The 16,411-nt window shown below is 37.7% G+C and overlaps 1 protein-coding gene across 2 annotated transcripts in view; it reads right to left on the bottom strand.

The window, feature by feature from the left end:
• The window catches only part of LOC113057749 (teneurin-3-like), an 85,052-nt gene extending 75,439 nt beyond the window's left edge, over positions 1-9,613 (bottom strand). For both annotated transcript variants that reach the window (XM_026225249.1, XM_026225250.1), the window contains exon 1: positions 9,211-9,613. The gene's annotated coding sequence lies outside the window, so the exon portion shown is untranslated. The remainder of the gene's footprint in view (positions 1-9,210) is intronic.
• Positions 9,614-16,411: the final 6,798 nt, after the last annotated feature.

The raw sequence follows: 16,411 nt of genomic DNA, 5'->3' as shown, positions 1-16,411 counted from the left end.
ACAAATAATATTTAAGTACAAAATTTGAATAGTTTTTCAGCCATTTTGACAGCCCTAATCTGCACTCTTAAAAATAATGGTTAAGTAAATGAGGACAGATATTTCATTTTTGACAGGAATTTTTTAATCCCTTTAATGACATTTCAAAGTTCAGGACTGAGTTTTAAATATATATAATAATAATAAAGAACAAAGTGTATCATAAATGAACAAAAAAATCTAAAATGAATACAAAAAAAATCTAAAATACATTCAGGTAATATATATATATATATATATATATATATATATATATATATATATATATATATATATATATATATATTTTTTTTTTTTTTTTTATACACCAATTAGATATATCCCTGCATAAATATGTTGCCTATTTACATTTAAATCAGTGCTGTCCATTAAAATTAAAATCAGTGCTGTCCATTAAAATATGATTAAACATCTTTGGAGTTGGACATGGAAGGCATAAAATAATGAGGAGAACTAATCACATAATTAACAGAGCAGGTGAACTGAACCAGAGGGAACAAACTAGGAAATCAAAATGGAAATCTGGAAAGCTATATGTGATGTTTGTCCACATCTAATGGATTCTCAATACCTGAGAATGCTGCCAGATCATCATCATGACTCTGGAGCAATGCAGTCACCCATGGTTAAATAAATTGGTGACAACCTTCATGACCCATCATTCTTACCTGAAGCACACTGGGTATTCTGCGGATGGTGTGAGAGCGTGGGTCTTGATGGCTGAAAGTGCACATCCACAGCAAGTCCCTTTGTTCAGTAATTACATTTCATTGGGTCTAGCTACGGATATCGGATTTCACCTCTGACCCCAACCTCCATAAATAATGATCATCATTGCAATGTCAGCTACGGTTCAGCCTTCTTATTTGATTTTATTTGTAGCATCATATTTATCAGCAAAATAAATGTATTTTCAATCTTGAAAGTCACATAAGAAAACTTCTTCTAGAAGACCTAATCGATGGTATGTCATATGTGATACAAAATTTTATAACAAACAATAACTAGGGCGGCACCAAAACTTTGGCGAGACTGAATCTGATTTGTTTACTTTCAATTTAAATAGTTACTAATAACAGATAATGTATTGACAGTATCAAGGTCAAGTCAGTTGAGGCTCGTGCAGCCGGTCTGACTCAGGGAGAAATCAACACTATTAGCAAAACAGCACACACAAAGAAACAAACATGAACAACATACCGCAGTAGAAAAAATATAAATATTCTATATAATATATGCAACATCAAACGACCAGGAGTGATGTTTTCCCGACTTTCAGCTTGATTGCAAATGTGATATTGATTTTAAACAACTTTAGTTAAATAAACAAGTAATGTTAACTGATTTACATTTTAGAGATATTGTGGATCAATTTAGCTCCATTTCGCTAACAAAAATAGTTCTAAGCAAAGCCACATCTGCGAGCAACACACAAGTCTTTCATTACTAAATGATTCATTTTTGCACAAGTCAATGATTCAGTGAGCCATTTAAAAAAACGATTGCTTGCTTCATTTATTGAATGAATCAGCCATTTGAACGAATCAATGATTCACTCATTAAGACAGTGACTTGCCACCACCTACTGGTGGTTTACTTTCATATTTAAAAGTATCATTGCATTTTTCCAACATTTCATATTAGTATGTTAAAAAAGTAAAACATCTAATAACATTATTTATGCATTTGGAGAGATGGACTTTGTTGATAGTGATTTCATTTGAATAGTAACAACCATATAGTGTCTTATTATTAACTTAATGTATTGATCACATGTAAGAATTCAACGTAAATGGAGACATGTACATTTAATCAGTTTAGGAATATATTTTCTTTTATAAAGCTAAAAAGTGTAACATTTAGGGAAATATCAAAAAATATGCTGATTAAAGTAATACCTGATAGAGATAAGACTGTTTCAAAATAAATTACATTTGTGCCAAAAAACAAACAAATAAAAAACTTTTTTCCCCAGACAAGTAACTTTTTTACTCTGACAAGTGAATGATTGATTTACTTGTCCAAAGGACAAGCTCATGTCGAGCCCTGTCATTAATGGCATGGTTTCACCATACAGGCAGTGAGTAATCCTGCTAATTATTTAGTACCGTGTACATAAATTCTTGGTGGTAGTCTATAAGATCTCTTTCTGTGACAGATTACCCAGATGGCACCTTACCGTTGATTTCATCTATGGCTTCTGCATTGTTTATTTATGCCTATGATTATATAGAACTGCACAAGCATCCATTTTTATAACCCCCTAAATTAAGATTAAGAGTCAATTTAACCCCTACCATTTTACAAACAGTAAGGTGAAGATATAAGGTGGTTTCTCCAGTGTTATCATCTCATTAGGATGCATAACACTTTAATTGAATCAAAATCATTTTTATGTCTGCCTCAGCAGCATCCTCCTCCATCATTCCATGGCCTTACTCCCCTATCTGGAAGGCTTTCTTTAATCATCCTGCACAGTCCACGGTGAAATGGTCCTCGCTGCAGAACACAAGATCCAGGCAGCATGGTTTGATCCAGATACAACTCCTCCCACCTTACATATACCTAAACCTACCCGTCTCCACCCCTAAACCTATACCCATATCCACCCCGTAGATGTGGATCCAACCACATACCCTGGATCTTGTGTTCTGCAGTGAGGGGCTACTGGCCCACAACCAGCCACTAAAGTTCACTCCAGTATACTAAGTGCACATAGCCTGAAGAAATACAGAACCCCTGCCCTCCATTGCCGCCACACCAAGTTCAGCCGTTCTGAGTGTTAGTGTGGCTGCCACCACCGACAATGGCTTTCTTTGACAGCTTTGCATAATTCATGCGCTGCACTGCTCTCCCTGAGCCCAGCCCAGACACTCGCTCGCTGTGAGACAACGGGAAGAAAAAATACAGACGGGAAACAAGGGCACGTTTCCATTAGCCCATTCCTGTTCCCACACTTCACTACTGCACCCTGAGATAGTGCCACCATTGTCTGGGGGTTGTCATTTTCACCACTCCCACATCACGGCAAAGATGCGACACAGCAGACACAGATGTGCACAGGCCTGGAGGAAGACACATCCACTTGTGTTCTTCTTTTTCAGTATTCATGTCCTCAAGGCTGTGCTTTCCTTGGACGCATTTGGAATAAGAGGTTTGCCGGTGAGATTTAATTTAGAGCATTAACGGTTATGTCTGATATTTTGTATAAAAAACATCAGCTTCCTCAGAGATGACTAAGTGGTTTGAGTGATCCCAAATTATTGCTGTAAGACCAATAAGAAACTCAGACTGCACAATAATGCACAAAATTACAACCCAAAGTATTTTCTTTACTGCACTTGCAATTAAATGGGAAATTTCTGCATGAAAATGTGTTTCGGCATGGGCCTTTAAATGACTAGGCAAAATCTTTAGAATTTTTAGAATTTTAGAATGTCAGCATTTGAAGAGGTGGGCAATGGACACCGAGGTTATATGGGTCATGATAGCACACTCAATATCAGAATACAAAGATCACAGGTTCTTATTAAAAAAAAAAAAAAAAAAAAAAAAAAACATTTCAATGAAATGTCTCACACGGCACTACCATGTTTTTTTTTTCTCTTGTTGTTGTTGTTGTTTTTATAACCTCATGCTTCTGCACTGCAGTTGTATGATTCATAAGAGTTTCATAATAGGAGGGCAGAAATACTTTTTGTGTGAAAAATTCAATAAGCATGCATTTAAGTTGCACCAGATCAAAATAGCAAAAACAAAGAAAAAACTAAGAAAAACAACAAAAACCAAACAAACAGATCAGTCACATTTGTGTCCAAGTCACATTACTACTTAATAAATAATCTAAAATATCCGTTAATAAAAATGAACCATTTACAAACAATATAAACACAACAAATCCTTAAAATGTAATGCTATTAGGAACAAAGCAGTAATGAAAAATATAAGTATAGCGCAAACACAAATTATAGTGGCAATCCCACAATCATTTATTTAAAGTGAAAATGAAACCATCAGCATGTATAAAATGTGCAGTACAAATAAACTTGGGCACACATACCTATCTCATTCAGCTTAAATCTAAATGTGTGCACTTTTGGCACTAAAAACGTCGCTTTGGAATATAAAGAAATATAATGGATAAAAGTAATGTTTTCTGTTTGTGCATGTTTCTGGATAAGTTATAATATGTATATATTAGTATATTCAGAAACATGCACAAACAGAAAACAACACTTATCTATACAGTACATCCACACATATCCACATACATGCAATACATATAGATCAACAAGAATGCAAACATCTTGATTGCTAGAATTATGGCCAACCGAGTTCCCTTGAGTGGTGATGGAAGTTTTAGATAAACACAGTGTCTTGTAAATCTCAATGCACAGCCTACACAGAATACAATGTTTTGTGATTACATAAAGCAAGTTTTCATTCAATTTATAATTTAAATGAAAAGAGGAAATTTTAGAGGGGAAGGCTCAGATGGAAACATTCATGAACAAACTAATATGCCTTAACTTGATATCAAGATAAAGACTGAGGGGAAAGTAACTTTTGATATCAACATGCTGGATTTTCTTCTTTTAAGGAACATTTTTTTCAGTAATCGTCTGAAATGGTTTTTACCGCAAATTATACATGTGACATTGGCTTTCCCTCTTAGCTGTTTTTCAAGTATTCAGCTGCAAAACACAACATTAGAAATTCCTAATCCAAATGAATGTACTCCATCCTGAACAGATTTTTTTTAAATCATCAATTTAATTTAATTACAGAATATGATTAATGCCAAATGCATCTCCCAACTAATTCCTCATATTATACCCATTCCCATTTTTCTCTTAAGTTTCTGTTCTCATGTATAACATTAGCTTATGACTGTCATCTCTGCAAGACATTAATGTAAATCCCTTGGTTCCGGAGCTGAGGCAGTTTGGAGGAAGGATGCTGGCGAGTTTCATTGCCTGGTCAGTGCACTTTCTGCCTGTGGCAAATCATAGCTTGCCTCCAACACAGCAGGAGGCAGGCAAGAGAGCTCCGCAGCAAATTGGAGAGTGGTGTGGGGGTGTGGGAAGGCGGGTGAAGATGGGGGAAAAGCAAAAAAAAAAAAAAAAGAAGAGAATGAGAGAGCATTTAAGACTGCTAGAAAAAAAAACAGGGTTTTATGGAGGTTGGAAATGTGTACTGCAGGCAGCCAAGTCTGTCATGGACTTTAGGACATCTATAGCACACAGAGAAGGTCTCTGACTTGAATCAATTCGCTTGCACACACACACACATAAGCACAATTTACAATGTTCTTATCCCTTAGGGTGACAAAAAATGCATTAACAGAAATGCACAAACACCTTGTAGATGCTACAAAGAGACAGAAAGTTTCCAGATATAACTGCGATAGCAATATATCACACCTCTGTGGCTCTTGTAAAATCATGTAAAGTGTCATGAAAAGACAGATGCTGCAGGTATCAATCCATCACAGTTCAGTACTAATAAGCTCACAGAAGCAAAATGCACAAGAGACCTTGGCTGACATTTAATTCAGCTTGTCTAAAAATAAAGTGTGCCTGGATTTTAGCTAATAAAAGCAGATATGATACACGACAACACTAATAAAAAGGTTAAAAAAAAACAAAAAAAAAACAGGATTACAATTTTCCTATGTTCAAATTCAACCATGTCCTTAAAAATAAACTTAGTACAACAATTTGAAACACTACATGCCAAATTTATAGCAACATTGCACAAAACCACTTATTCTTACATCCATCAAAAGCACTTGCTCTTGCTGAGAAAGTCCAGTCCTTTGAGACTTACTTTGCATGCATTTGTGTTGCGGGTTTTTTATTTTTTTTTTCAAATCCTGATTTGCCCACCTCTCTGCTTTAGTGGCAAGCCAACTTTAAAGGACAACAGTTAATCGATATGTGTAAAGTCTTGTTGACGTGCTGGAGTTCACGAGGGAAATCGGATATCAATTTGGCCATGGGATCCTGTAACTGCAGCTGCTGGCAAACAGTACAACATCTCTGATTTTACAACAGTGATTTAAATTGATTAGCCTTTAATTCTCTGAGGTTTTAAACTTTGTTGCTTTAAGCAAATATTGAGCAAGATGCATTTGTGCCTTCCTTTTGGTATCTACGCTTGTTTTCTAAAGCATTTGTCTTTGTGCTTATTTTTGAAGCATGTAATGGCTAAAAACTGATAAATCTTATGCAAATGTTGTAAATGGATCTCAGCTAAAGACATTGTTTGGATCCTTCACATTTAAAAAATATGGGACATGGGGATGTTTTTGTATGAATGATAAATCTGATTAATCCTTAACAGGCTGAGATAACCTGGACAATGTTAAGCCGACAGAGATCGGGTCTGTCCACTGGGATTATGCAAATAAATCTAGTGTAAATGTGATACGCAGAGGCTGGCGTGCTGGCAGTGTGTGTTTGTCAAGGTACATTAACCTGTGCCTGTTTGCTTAGCACTGTTGAAACAGGCACTGATGGGTGAACTACTTTCATAGACTCATTCACTCTATCTCTCTCTGCGCTGGACTGAAAAAGCACCTTCACATGGAGGGCTCAAGCAAATAAACAAATATTGAAAAAAGTGACCAGAGCTTCCCAATTTAATTAACTACCAAAAATGTCAATGTAGAATTGACTAGTACTTCAGAGCATTTTTTAAAACAAGCAGAATGCACAAATTGTCATTTACAGATGGAAAGATTGGATAAATAACAAGGAAAGAATACGAATACTTACAAGACTTAATAACATGTAAGATGCCTGTCGTTATTTTGATTTAGCTCTGCAAAAAAATTAATAAATAAAATAATTAAATTAAGGATGTCATACTTGATGGAACAGCATATTAAAGCAATAACTTCATATTTTTTTACTACGCAGTAAACACACTAAATAAGAGGGCCACATGATTTATGAAGCATGGAGCAGGGTTGAATGCAACCTTCATTTTTAGTTGGCCTGCGTGTTATTTGAACTGAAAAGGTAAAGGCTATTACACTCTCTTCCTGGCTGAATATGTGATACATGAGAGAGACAATATCTTCTAATTAAGCAACTGATATTAATGACTTTTAGCCCCCAACTAGGCAACGTGTGCACTCTTCCCTAATCAGAATATGATGCGGTCATATATTTTATATGCGATCAAGGGTCTATGTTGTGACCTCTATTTTCAATGTGACACCAAAACCGTAAAATCATAACATGAACTGGCTGAGAATTTGTTTGGCTTCAAAGCAGCATTGTCTTCTTCTCAGTGTGTCAAAAGAATATCAATCTATGGATCGAGGACAATGTGAATGTAAGCATGATTCCATCAATGATCGACATCATCAGAGCACAAATCAAAATGGCAGGCCTCTACTGTGAGTACGTTTCACTCAAAACAAATCCTGATGTTGTATTTATTTTGTTCCGCCGTGCAAAAGCCTTTTGGGATAAAAATGGAAATATGGTTTGGATGAATCAATGCTAGTGGAAAAAAAAATAAAACAAGATTTCAAAATCAATTTTAGTCTTACCTTACTTGATAAATGTTCAATAATATGTTTCTGAGACAGTAATGAGTGTCCATTAATATAAGCCTTGTTGAACTGATTTGATGATGTATTGTCTTGTAATCACTTTAGGCCACCAGTGCCCTTGATGACAAATGAGCCCAATTGGTGATATGCTAATTACCATGTACAAGTAATCTGAGACAATGATGTTTAATCGGACTGGCTGTTTAGTCACTCGTATGGACTGGCTCCTTTAAGAAGTTTATAGCAAAACCAAGGATGAGACTAAGTGCAATCTGGATTTGAAGATATTTTCTCAATATTCTCCTAGTCTCATACACAAAGGGAACATTAAAAAGATTTTTGTAATGCTTGTGTCTTGCAATTGAAAATGAGATCTCGTTATCATGTTTCAGCTGTGCTTTTTTAGACTCTTCACATGGGTTGAGTCTGTGTATCCTACATCAGGTCAGCGTGGTGAATAGTAGCCTATAGGAACAATCAAATTAAATATGATTACCAAATGTGGAAGTAACATAAGTATTCAAATTGCCGTAGTCTAACATTTCTGGATAGAATTACATTTTCTATAATGTGTTATTTATACCTACGATGACTTTTGAAACGGATGGTTGTTTAATGGAAATATTTAAATATTTTATACACATCCAAAATTACTAGTTGTAAAATATAATTTATGAAGCACAGTCTGTGGAAATTGTCTCGCAACGGAGATCTTAAATTGCAGTTTAGCTAACTGTGCAAGTGTCACAAATAAAAGGAAAAAGAAGAAAGAAATAGAAAAGGGGGAAAACAGTTTTCAAACTCACCACCAAATATTTTGTGATGTATTTAATATGTACTTTTAAAATAATACATATTTTTTTACGTGATTTATCTATCTACCACTAGATGCGACTTCTGGGGCGGGTTGCAAAAACAGCTTAGACTAGTCTTAAAAAGTTAGTCTTCTAGATTATTTTCTTCAAGACTGGTCATAACTTTTTTTAAGTCAGTTACAAAAAGGTATATTGGTCTAATGTGAATTCAAAAAATAAGACTGATTATCTCTTGGCTAACTGCTAGTTGGTGTGTAAGACAGTTGGTGTCAATAGCCTAATTTCCCATAAGACACGACCCCAACCTTTTCTTTTGGCTTCCTTTGGGTAAATTCAAGCACTGAAAGACCCCAACCATCCGCACCATGGTTTTATGCACTGAAGATAAATGGTTAGCTACCTGTTTGTTCTCAATTAGCCTACATTTGCAAACCATTTCAAAGAGGCTGTGGGACGTAGGACAGGTCCTCTGTCCTCTCCTAAACCCTACTATTCACGGTTTCCATAATAATGCCAATCCCAAGGTTGTAAAATGTTGTAAATTTGTGTCCCGCTATTTCCGTGCAGCTGGGAGGAATTCAATGCCATTAAACTGTACGAGGACACAGAGTATTCATCTTGCAAACTACAGCTGCAAAAGGCTCAATAAAATACTCTAGCCAAGGCTGTACGTTTATATATCATATATAATTCCCTAGAATACTGGCACACGTTAACCAACTGCATAACAAGTCAAGACAACATTAAACAAAAGTGACCAGAGACTATGTTTCTCATTTAATTTCTTACCTCGTAAAATTCGGCTTAGATCCCCATTGTAGTGGAACGACATGAATAAAAACTTTGCAGTAGGTATCCAAACTTATTAAAAGCAGCAGCTGTGAGGTGAGGTAAAATAACGGTTAGGACGATTAATTTCCCGCAGTCACACCTTACCGCGTCTCTCACACACTCGAAAGTGCCTTCGAGCGGGTAAAATTCCCCCGCGAAAGACCGGCCACACACACTGTCTAAATTACGAGACCAAGACCTGGATCCGGCGAACCCAGAGGCACAAAGACCAAAAACATTAGTTCTAGCTGTATCAGAAACACATGTGATGGAGCCAAGGACTGTACCACTCCGCTTGTTCTCCCTGTGTGTGTGTGCACGCGCTGCGGTGCTGAGGAGAGGACGGGTCGTTTGCGCGGGATCCACGCGATACTAGTGAGGCAGTGTCATCAACAGCACGAGGACCCAGAGCATCGCTGAATGCGACAATAACTGAACACACACACACACACACACACACACACTAAAAACTCCTGGGTCAAAAACAACTCAACACCAATAACCAAGAAAATGGGTTAAATAAATAACCCAGGAGTTTTTAACAAATAAGCATATCGTAAATACGCCTACACAAATAATGAATCTTCATAAATGGATGGAAACTTTCAGCCTATGGTATCAAAAACTTCTAATAAAAAAGATGTAATGTATTTTTTTTTTATTAACACTTGTAATATAATACTTGTTTTATTATTTTGAGATTTATTGGTTTCTGTTTGTATATATATAACAATATTACATATATCATTTCCTTTTTTATGTTAAGTCCCTTTGCCTTAAAATGCTTCAAACTTATAGCCTAAACTATTACTCAATCAATCACCATAGCTATTTTAGTAACCTCGTCGCTACAAAAATATATAGCAGAAAAATAAAATGAAAATAAACACAGTAGCTGAATGCCTTTTTACAGTGCATACACAGTCAAATAATATTATGTGAAAACTCACCACATTCATATTTTATATGGGTCTCTGAAACCCCAGACATAAGTAATGAACCATTCATGGAGGCCAATTGAGGCATGTTATCAAGTTGAAAGTTTCTTTATTACCAGTTCTTATAGTCTGATGCTTGAATGTTAAGTATATTTTTCAAGCTAGTAAAATAGCCTTGGGCATCTGTCAGAACCCAGACTGAGCATGGGTTACAGAACTTCCCATTAAGAACCATTCAACAATACTGTAAACATCCCACTGTTTTGAGATGTAGATTGTAATATTGCATGTGAAATGGATACTTTGATATGTGATTTGGTCATAACTAAAACCATCATCATGAATTTGCACTTGCCTAATGGCAATTGACCGGATTCCCTGAAAATAAAAACTAATTTTGCTTTATGTAGTGAATCAGTTAATTAGCAGTACAGATGGTGAGATTTCTACATGGCATCATCTCCCCAAAGACTGGCCTGCAGTGACATTTTTCATGTAGTTGTCCCTGCTTAGAGGACATTAGAGGGCATTTTAGCTTTCATCAAGGAGCTGATGTGAAGAGCACATGGCATATGAATTGCATTTTGATGGCTGTGAAATGACAGCTCTCAAAGTATCTGTGTGAAGAATGAAGATCATTAATTACAAAAGCCCCAGTTACTTAATCCCACTCGAAAGAGAGCTTGAGGCATCTGTCGTTCCATTTGCCCTCCTATTTTTCTCTCTCTTCCAATATCTCTTGTTTTCCCTTCAGTCGCCCCCATTCCCTACACCCGTCTAGCCGTATTTTTCTCATATTCATTCTTCTTTCTCCTCTGTCCTCATATTCTTTTCCATTACAAACCCCACTTTTATCTCTTCATTCTTTCTCTGAATTACTCTTTTATCTTCACTCGCCCTTTGCATGTCATGGAGTCCAGAGAGAACAGAATCAAGAGTCCAGAGGTTTTGGACTCAGCAGGGGGAACAGTACTGCTCTCCTCACCCTCCTCCTGTATCCCAAGCCCTCAGACCTCATACTGAGATGGAGTTATCTCTCAAGGCAAGCTGTTCCACTCACCGGAGCTTTGCATCCAAGTCTCCATGCCAAACACCAGCACATCAAACTCGCTCCCAACAGGAAGTGCTCTTATCTGCATGAAAGCTAGCTTGATCAGTACTCTGCCTTATACTTCAACTGAAGGACAACAACAGAAAAGTGATACTTTACATTGCAGAGGAGCTGAGCTGGCCCGAATTGTTATCATTTTATACTCATTATGCAAGTATGTAATTTGCAATATGCATCATATAAAACAATATACTGTACTAGTATTTGGCTTTGTCAGAAATTTGACTGTGATTGAAATATGCTTCCCTTCTTATTGGCAGTAAATATCTCACAATAACATTACATGTTAAAAACTTACAGGATTTTTTAATGAAACTACCTGAAGCATCGTAAAAAGTGGTTGCTCACATCAAACTTTAATTCTTTAACAGTTATTCTGCAAACATTGTTCTGAATACAGTCTGCCCAAATCCTTGAAACACAAGTTCTGGGGCAGTACTATATATCCCTCTTTCCAGTTAACCCATTACCTTAGCACTGCTGGACTCATCTGTACCCTCTAGTGGGGATGAGTAACAGTGTAATTTATCTTATTACAGTAGATGAGGGCACATCTGTTTAAAAAAATAAAATTTTAGCATGGAATCAGAATTCAAACCAAAAACTGTTTTGATCATAATATAAGGGTTTTCCTAAAAACACAAAGTAGCTGTTCTTTGATAACAATCTCCCATTTTCAGTCATAACAAAGAAGGTATATGATATACTAAGATGAAGTTTACTGAATGACTGTTTACTGATTCAAAATACTATTTCAAAATTGCCCACTTTTATAAGCATTTAATCAAAATATATGCATCATCACATTTGGCTCCGAATAGTAGCAACATCAACATCCTGCCTGGATCCATGTGAATGGTCACCCGTCAACTTAATTGAGCTTGACAATGAATCTTACTATGTATGTCATCTTCTATTTCAACATACAACAGTATCTGCAGTGGTAAATAGCGAAGCGATTGTAAGGGCAAAGAGTTATGGTCCATGAGGGAAAATGAGGAGCTGCACTCTGTTCAGGTTCAAGTTTATGTCTATGAAGAATCACAAAGGCACTGGGTTACTCCGCTGCGGTACCCCCGAAGCAATCTAAAATAATCCGAATATAAACACTTATTATAGGTGCACTTAGTGATTCAGGACAAGCTAAAACATGGTTTGGAAAATGGATTCATGGTGTACTCGCTTATTATATAAATCTTTCTACATTTTGAACACAAACAAAGTTACGGACCGCAGCTCTGATTGGTTGTTTCTTACCGGGAGCGGATGAATTTCTGCAAATTAAAATAGGACCACTGTGAGGAGCCAGAGGAGCTTGATTTTTTTCACAGATTATCTGTCTCATATTCTACTGTCAGGACATAATGACAGGTTTAACAAATATGTAAAAAATATTTTTTTACAAAAGTTACCTACTGCAGCTTTAAGATCACATTCGACCAGATCCAAATTATACATCTGAAATTTATTTATTTTTTTATTTGTTTTTTTATGATTTTGAAATTTTCTTCAAGATTTTATGCTCACAAAGGCTGTATTTAATCGTACGATAAAAAATAGTAATATTGTGAAATATTTATATTGTTAAAGCAATTTTTATATTTCAATGCATTTTAAAATGTAATTTCACCTGGGACCTTGCGCTGTGTCCTCTAGCGAACACTATGGGGACTGTCGTCAACAGGACCAGTGTCCAAAGCATGTGTGAAATAACTCCAAACTCATTGGCCCATGTAGCCCGTGACATCACAGGTGGGTTTCCAGAAGTATAAGAGCGCACCTGCCGAACACGTCACCAACTTTTGTTGTCTTCAGGAACCATTTATCGGTGCATGTGAAGATGTTATGGAAAAAACATAGCAACTGAGCATTTTAGAATGTCTGTGCCTTTGTGTCCAAGGTTTCTGAAACCCGAGGAAACACACAGTTTGGTGAGGAGCACATGTGTCTTGGTGAGGAGCATTTGCAATGAGAAGCATTTGTCCCAGTTCTCGAGGGATGAGGGACAATCGTCTATGTCCCGTGTTTCGGGTCCCACTGCTACCGAGGCACGGTGAAGACTCAAATAGTGGGGTTTGAAGGTTGAGTTTGCAGAAAAGTTTGATAACGGTATGGACCTTTCAAAAGCTTCCACTACAAGCTCGATAGTTCAGAGGGATCCAGGCACACTTTCTCTCTGATCCAGCAGATAGCGTTACATTTGGGACATCAATTGAGAATTAGGATGTTGTTGTGGTTGGTGATGGTGATGAAAGTGTGAGCATTGAATCTTCCAAACCTAACTCCAGTCTTGCATAAGGGGAAATACTAGAGGTAATGGCGAGTGCCACTAAGAGGCTTGATTTAGTCTGGTCACGTGAAAGAAAGTAGCCCCCCATGGCAGATTGGTCAACCGCTTTCTGGCCAGTCATGTCCTCCCCTCCACCCGGAGTCTCCCCTTTCTTTTCAGCCTTATTAGCTAGTGAGAGCACACAGAATTAGTGAGATCATGGGTCAGACCATATTTGGCTCGGCTGCATCTTTTTCTGTATGCAGATTACACTAATGTTGAGGGTTTGGCTGAGCATGGTTATGCAAAGATGCTCCCTGTAGAGTAGATGCTCGCAAACTATATCTCCCAGGGTAAGTCGTCTTCTTTAAAGACCCCTCCTTTGCAGTCCAGTCCACCTTGCATCTGAATAGCAGGGTGTATATGGCAGCAGGTCAAGCTGATGGAGCCTTGCATACAGTGGCTGTGCTACAAGCTTACAAGCATGTTGAGGAACTGTGACAAACTTGGCTCTTCATGCCACTAAACAGACTGCTGCTGCTACTGGCCATGCATTGGCAGAAATGGTGGCTACTCAGAGACATTTGTGGTTAAATCTTGCAGACATTGGAAGGAAGGAGAAAGCCTTTCGTCTTGATGCTCTGCTTTCACCCTCCTGGCTATTTGGAAGTTCTGTTGAGGTGGTGATCAGGAAGTTCAGGGAGGTGAAGGCATAGTCCGCTGCTTTCAGAAAGGTAATTCCCCACCATCCCAGGTCTTCCTCTTAAACCTGGCATGTGGTGGGCATGGCTTCATGGGCATTCCGTTCCCCATAGTGTCCAATAGAGGATGCAACGTGAGTTCCCTAGAAGGGGAACATCTTAGGTAAAGCATGTTACCATGTTTCCCCAAGAGGGAACGAGATGCTGCATCCCCTTGCCATACCCAAGGCTTGCCTGTTTTCATGTACCCTTCAGACAACTAAGTTGGTGACGTATTCAGCATGCACCCTCTTATACTTCAGGGGTGACCATCTGAGATGTTAAGGGCTACGTGGGCAAATGGAATAGCAGACATTTCACATACACTTGAGAAAGAGGTCCAGCTGGTGGCAGTCCACATAGTGTCAGCTAGAGGATGCAGCGTCTTGTTTCCTCTCAGAGAACCAAGTTTACATGTGTAACCCGAGATGTTATTCCTGATTTTATTCCTGATTTTTTTATTCCAACATTTTTATCAATGTTGTTTATTAATATTTTGTGAAAATAATTCTGTATTATTTGATTAGTTCTAAAATACAGCATTTATTTGTATGTGTACATTTCCCAAGCATGGTATCCCAGAGCATTTGGGAGTTTTTTGCTTCAGCACCCAATTGGGGGCTTAGTGCCTTCCTCAAGGTCACTTCTGGCTTGGGTATTGAGGGTGGAAGAGAGTGCTGTTCATTCACTGCCCCACCTACAACTCCTGCCAGCACTGAGACTTGAACCTGCTACCTTTGAGCTACATGTCCAATTCTCTTACCGTTAGGCCACAGCTGTCTCCTGTAAAAGTATTGTTTTCATGTCATTAAAAACACACAAAAATCCACTGCCCTCAAACATTTTAGAGTACAACAAATTATTTGATGAATGCGTAGATCAATGGAATAAAGTTGTATCCATGTACAGTATTGTTCAAAATAATAGCAGTACAATGTGACTAACCAGAATAATCAAGGTTTTTCATATATTTTTTTTATTGCTACGTGGCAAACAAGTTACCAGTAGGTTCAGTAGATTCTCAGAAAACAAATGAGACCCAGCATTCATGATATGCACGCTCTTAAGGCTGTGCAATTGGGCAATTAGTTGAATTAGTTGAAAGGGGTGTGTTCAAAAAAATAGCAGTGTGGCATTCAATCACTGAGGTCATCAATTTTGTGAAGAAACAGGTGTGAATCAGGTGGCCCCTATTTAAGGATGAAGCCAACACTTGTTGAACATGCATTTGAAAGCTGAGGAAAATGGGTCGTTCAAGACATTGTTCAGAAGAACAGCGTACTTTGATTAAAAAGTTGATTAGAGAGGGGAAAACCTATAAAGAGGTGCAAAAAATGATAGGCCGTTCAGCTAAAATGATCTCCAATGCCTTAAAATGGAGAGCAAAACCAGAGAGACGTGGAAGAAAACGGAAGAAAACCATCAAAATGGATAGAAGAATAACCAGAATGGCAAAGGCTCAGCCAATGATCACCTCCAGGATGATCAAAGACAGTCTGGAGTTACCTGTAAGTACTGTGACAGTTAGAAGACGTCTGTGTGAAGCTAATCTATTTTCAAGAATCCCCCGCAAAGTCCCTCTGTTAAAAAAAGGCATGTGCAGAAGAGGTTACAATTTGCCAAAGAACACATCAACTGGCCTAAAGAGAAATGGAGGAACATTTTGTGGACTGATGAGAGTAAAATTGTTCTTTTTGGGTCCAAGGGCCACAGGCAGTTTGTGAGACGACCCCCAAACTCTGAATTCAAGCCACAGTACACAGTGAAGACAGTGAAGCATGGAGGTGCAAGCATCATGATATGGGCATGTTTCTCCTACTATGGTGTTGGGCCTAATTATCGCATACCAGGGATCATGGATCAGTTTGCATATGTTAAAATACTTGAAGAGGTCATGTTGCCCAATGCTGAAGAGGACATGCCCTTGAAATGGTTGTTTCAACAAGACAATGACCCAAAACACACTAGTACACGGGCAAAGTCTTGGTTCCAAACCAACAAAATTAATGTTATGGAGTGGCCAGCCCAATCTCCAGACCTTAATCCAATTGAGAACTTGTGGGGTGATATCAAAAATGCTGTTTCTGAAGCAAAACCAAGA

This window comes from Carassius auratus, chromosome 39 (assembly GCF_003368295.1).
Source record: "Carassius auratus strain Wakin chromosome 39, ASM336829v1, whole genome shotgun sequence".
Taxonomy (NCBI): Eukaryota; Metazoa; Chordata; class Actinopteri; order Cypriniformes; family Cyprinidae; genus Carassius; species Carassius auratus.
The sequence above is the reverse complement of the archived record's forward strand: the minus strand, read 5'-3'. Positions and strand labels throughout refer to the sequence as shown.